The following is a 5,881-nucleotide window of genomic DNA, read 5'->3' as shown; positions in this document are numbered from 1 at the left end:
CAGCAGTTGTCTTGGCTTTCCATGCCTTTTTGCGCCTCCCTTTCTTCATGTGTTCAATACATTTTCCCGTGTCATTTCACATTATTACACATAACTTAATTTCTGAGCTTATTTTTGTTTGTTTCATTGTATGTATGGCTTACTTGGGTTGTTACCAACATCTGGTGAAAATTTCATGTCAATAGCACCTTTGGAAATATATTTACTGAGAAAAATGATGACGTGTTCAATACTTATTTCCCCCGCTGTATATACAGAACCTGTCTATGTTTCCCAAAAGCATCATAAAGCTAAGTATCCCGATGCAAAATCTGAGTGGGAAAATCTTACATGAATTTTCAGAATGAGTAGATTTCTATTGAAAAAAAACTGGATTTCGCACACAAAAATTTGCAGAACAATGGTAAATGTGACCACAACTTTTAATGAATCAATCAATCAATCCACCAAATACTTTAATCAATGAATCAAACAGTGAATAAACCAATCAATGTGATGAAAATTAGGATGAGTCAATCAATCAATCAATCAAACAAACCTTGAATGAATCAATGATTCAATCAGTCAATCAATAAACAAAGCATTAGGAGTTACTCTGTCAACCAATCCACCAAATCTTGAATCAATTAATTAATCAGTCAATCAATCAATAATGATTATAATAACTGAACTCTGCATTCATGAATGTTGGGAGATATTTCAGTAGAGTGGAAGAGCGAAGGAAAACTTGGTTGTCATATTGTTGTGTCTAAAGTCACTTTTTAACCTTGATATATTTACTGTATGAGTGAAACAAAGATGCATGAATACAGATTGTGGATGTGATTTTATATTCTGATGGAAGTAGATTCACATTCAGGAAGCTCCAACCCCTACCACTGTATTTTCATAGTGTGCAGAAGTTCATCTTTTATCCATCTATCAATAATACTAATGTCATCTTCCAAAACTTTTTCAATTATATCGGGGAATGAGGGTTGCAAACAGCCCCAGAGTTTATTCACTCATTCACTCCCTCAATTCTGTCCTTCTCTATGAGGAAAGTGCTTCACACAAACCCTGTGAGCTCCACAGTGCTTTAAATTGCCAGTTTAATATTAAACTATTAATTTGCCATAATAATGTACTCCTCAGAAAAGACAATCTCATCAAGAAATGTGGTGGTTATGATAAATTACTAATGCATTAGTAATATCAGAGCATGAATAATTGATGCACAGCTGACCTGCCATGAAAGAGAGCTGTAGTCGTGGAGACAGCAGTATGATTAGCACAAACCCCTCTGGCTCTGTGGGTTTGGAGAGGAATGTGTGTGTGTGTATGGGTGAGTGTGTGTGTGTTTGAGGTGTGGATAGAGTGTGTGCGTGTGTTTGCTGCTTCTATGAAGGCCACAGTATGGCCAAAAACATGGATTTCTCAGATCTTGACCGTGTGTGGAGGAAGCAAAGCTGCATTATGGAGAGGCCAAAGGATATTTGTATTGCTCTGAGGTTGCTTTTCATAGCTCAAGAGCTTTAATGGATGTATCATTTATGCCTTTGTATCAGATGTGTCTCCTAAAACTCCATTGGTAAAATACAAATTGTGTACAAAGGTGTTAGCGCTACAGTATGAGGATGGCACAGACCAGATCATTTGATTCTGGAAAAATAATATTGTGAAGTTAAATGGGGTCATGAATTTCATTTTTTTTTTTTTTTTTATGTTTACAAGATGCACTTAGTATGATTTTTACAAAAAGTGTCATCATTCAGAAATAAAAGGTCATTTCACCCTGATTTTAGCCCTCTGATTTGAACGCTCTGTTTGAAGGGGCGTGTCTGCTGTGAGACTTCAACGTAAACGCCCACTGCTTTGATTGGCTAACATCTTTGCATGCACTGTAAACAAATTCTAACCTCCCTAACTCAAAATTTTCTAGTGACTGATAACATCAAAATTTTTCAATTGGCCCAAGTGAAATTCTGTAAATTATAAAATTAAATTTACAGATTTTCACTTGGGCCAATTGAAAATTTTTGATGTTATCAGGCACTAGAAATGTTTGAGTTACACTGTCAGAAATAGGGGTACAGTAGGAGTCCATTTCTGTCCCCCAAGGTACAATCTACACTAACGCATCCCATAGGGCTTATTATTGGACCTCAAGGTACATATGTGTACCTTTTTGAGGTACATATACTGTATGTCAAAAAGCATTAAAAGGTACATATATGTACCGTTTCTTTTAAAAGTTTAGGTACAATATTGTACCCTTGAGGGTACAGCCCCAGTGACAAGCCATTGTACCCCTAAAGGTACAACTATGTACCTTATTTTCCAAGAGTGTAGGGAGGTTAGAAATTTTTTACCGTGTGTGAAATAAGTATTACATGTGGAACTCTCTCGAAAACTTTTACTACTTTTTTACTATTGCAGCTATTTAGATTAACTATAATTGTGAATAGTGTTCATTCTAACTAGATTATATTATAATTATATTATATTTAGCTCTACTCCTGTCACATGAAAGGTTGCAGCGATGAGCATTGTAGCCGGTGACAAACATGTCTGTTGAACGCATGAATGCAGTGAACTCGATTTCTGCACTCTCACGAATGCTTTAATCATAACTCACAGTGCAAATTCAATGTAAATAAGAGATTCATTGTGCAGTGTAGACATTGATTATAGCGGGAGTTTTGGCGAGAGTCCAGAACTCAGTCACTGATAAACTCGCACTGTGTGATTGACAGCTCCATTGATTATAAAGGGAGGGTTCTTTGATCGCTTTTTGTATATAATTTAATCAAAACAAAACAAATCAATCAACCAATCAGTTTGAATGAATCTGTCAATCAACTGAACTTTAATTAATGAATCAAACACAATCTTATAATGAATGAATGATTCAATGAACAAATTAATCAAAATCTTATTAATGAATCAATGAATCAATTCAGCCAAAAGTAAAGAATGAACGAATCAATCAAAAATTAATGAATGAAATTAAATCGTATGAATAAATGATTCAATCAATGAATGTAGGAATAAATCAAATTCTTATAATTGAATCAATAAATCACTTCTAATGAATGAACAAATTGAACTTAACGATAAATGAACTGATGAATCAAAGTAAATATTTTATATGTATGAACAAATCAATCAACACATTGTTAATGATAATGTTCTTATATATTCATTAATTATTCAATATATTAATGAATCAAAATGCCATTAATTAATAAATCAGTTCAACCAAATGTAATGAATGATTGAACAAATCAAGAAATCAACTTCAACAATAACTGAATCAAACTAAATCTTATATATGAATAATTTGTTCAGTGAATGAATCAATCAATCAAAATATAATGAAATCAGTTTAATAAAATAAAATAAATTAATGAATCAGTCAATCAACTGAACAATACATGAATCGATTAATCAAATTACATCTTATTATTTTATATTTATCTAATACAATTTTAATAAGGAGAAAATCTTCACTGAACATTGTTTTGTTCCTCATACAAATCTGTCACATGACGTCAGAAGGCTATGAGCCATATGGAACACGTTATGATGCTTTTTGCCATTTTCCCAGCTTAACAGCAATGATTTACTGTAACTGGTATAATATAAACATTCAACCTAACATTTCCTTTTGTGCTCTATGGACAAAAGAAAGGCATACAGGTTTGGAATGCCATGAGGGTGAAAACATGATCACAGAATTTTCTCTTTTGAGTGAACTAATCTTTTTGGCAAACGTCACCATTGCGATCAATGAAAGACAATTGAGACGTTAAACAGATCTCATTTGTATTTTTTCCAACAAAAGAGGAGAGAGAGCAAGAATCGAACAGGCCATGTAACCGGCTTTCACATTGTCATCTCTATGATTGTGACCAATCATGTTAAGTGTCCTGCATTGATTCCGTGTACTCTCCTTCTCCATCCTACTCACCCCACCGGGTCAATGGGAGAAGGTGAGACTATTATCAGCACGCTCTTCACCTACCTGTAATTTAGAGGCACTCACCTCCTGCTATGCTCCTCTCCCTCGTATTGCACACATTTATGTGTGTGTTTGCAAAGCATTTGCTAGCCTATGTACGTACACGTGTGTGTGTGTGTGTGTGTGTGTGTGTGTGTGTGTGTGTGTGTGTGTGTGTGTGTGTGTGTGCTAGTCTGAAAGTGTGGTAAGTGCTAATTTTATACTTGAGCAGATTTTAGACACTCGGTGTTGGCTGAAAGAGATCCTTATTACCTCCGAAAGATTGTAATGGACCAAAACAGCCTGAGCTTGGGTGTGAAAGGAAAGTTTGTTGAATCGTTGTCTCATGAGAGTGTATTACACTCTCTCATACGCTCTCACCTTAAGGACCATGTAATCTAATGCTAAGCGCTAAAACGTAACTAGCTTTTCAGCTCAGAGAAAAACAAAGCTGTAACTCTAAAACGCTTGTAGTGTTAAGGCTAATTTTATGAATACACTGCAGAATGGCTATTAGAAATAAGAAATAAAGTTAAACATTTTCTGAAGACAGTAAATCAGTGTTTTTTTTTTCCTGTGAAATAGTAGTCACTACTAGCTATGCTAGAATGTTGCTATGGGGTTGAATAACGTAAAAAACATCTATGCTGAAACAAAATTCTTAAATATATATGAAAAATTTGGCCAATACTCATAACCGATAATTATTTATATTTGAAAGCTGATAACCAATATATTGACCGATAAATCTAAATCGGCTATAATAAATTGGGCAAATTTTCTTATCGGCCCGACAACATTACATTAAAAATGAACATATATCCGCTGATACCGATATGATGGATGATATATCGTGCATCCCTTATATATACATGTATATATATTGTAATATAATTTTTTTTACTTTTCACATAATTATTATTATTTTTTTATATACTATCCCCTTACACTCTAAAAGCCATTACGCCTGTGGAGAGTTCCCGTAAACAACATATGCCAGTGTCTCTGTGTGTGTGTGTGTGTGTGTGTGTGTGTGTGTGTGTGTGTGTGTGTGTGTGTGTGTGTGTGTGAGAGAGAGTTTGATGTATTTGTAAACATTGGAACACTGAATATTAATGCAATTAATAACATACTATTTCTATATAGCCTATAGTATATTAACAATGTAGAGACTAAAATATATGAACTATGAATTAACTATAAACTTATACTTTGTTAATGATTTTTAAGTACTTTATTACTGTAAACGTATTATAAAGAGTTACCATATTATATTATTATATTATAGCATGCATGTACAATGTGGCCTCAATGGATTTGAACGGATGGTTAACTCTTGACCAAATCTTCATCCTGTTGAAAGGAGGGCATCACAGCACTAAGTCCCAACCAAACAGACGTGTCTCATGAAACCAATCGCACTGCAGCAGATGTTTCAGATAGCACCAATCACACGGTGGCAGATGTTTCCCACAGAGCTATTTGGATACAAGCAATTACCTCTCAACATAAGCATCTAATACAGGCCGATGTCTCTTGCCGTGTACGTCGCGATACAGGCCAGATGTTCTGCATGCAGGCATGAAGCAACAGCATCTGAAAAGTTCCAGCCGTGGTCTAAAGGAAACGAGGAACAGAAAGCGACGCTGTATACAGAGAGAGATAGAGCTGTCAAAGCAAGCAAAAGGTCAGGGTGTTGGTCAGGTTATAGTGTTGCTAAAGTGAACGCTGTCCTGTGGTTTCACAACACAGAAGTGTCCTCCCACAGAAGAAAGATATTGTGGATCTTTTGAAAGCAAACAGCGAAGGTTGAGTTCTTTCTTTATGCTGGAAGGACGACCCTGTGAGAATTATTTCAGAAATGCTTTGAATGCCAGTTTTGCACATAATGCTGCATGA

Source organism: Rutilus rutilus (assembly GCF_951802725.1).
Source record: "Rutilus rutilus genome assembly, chromosome: 25".
NCBI classification, from domain to species: Eukaryota; Metazoa; Chordata; class Actinopteri; order Cypriniformes; family Leuciscidae; genus Rutilus; species Rutilus rutilus.
This window is presented reverse-complemented; position numbering follows the sequence as displayed.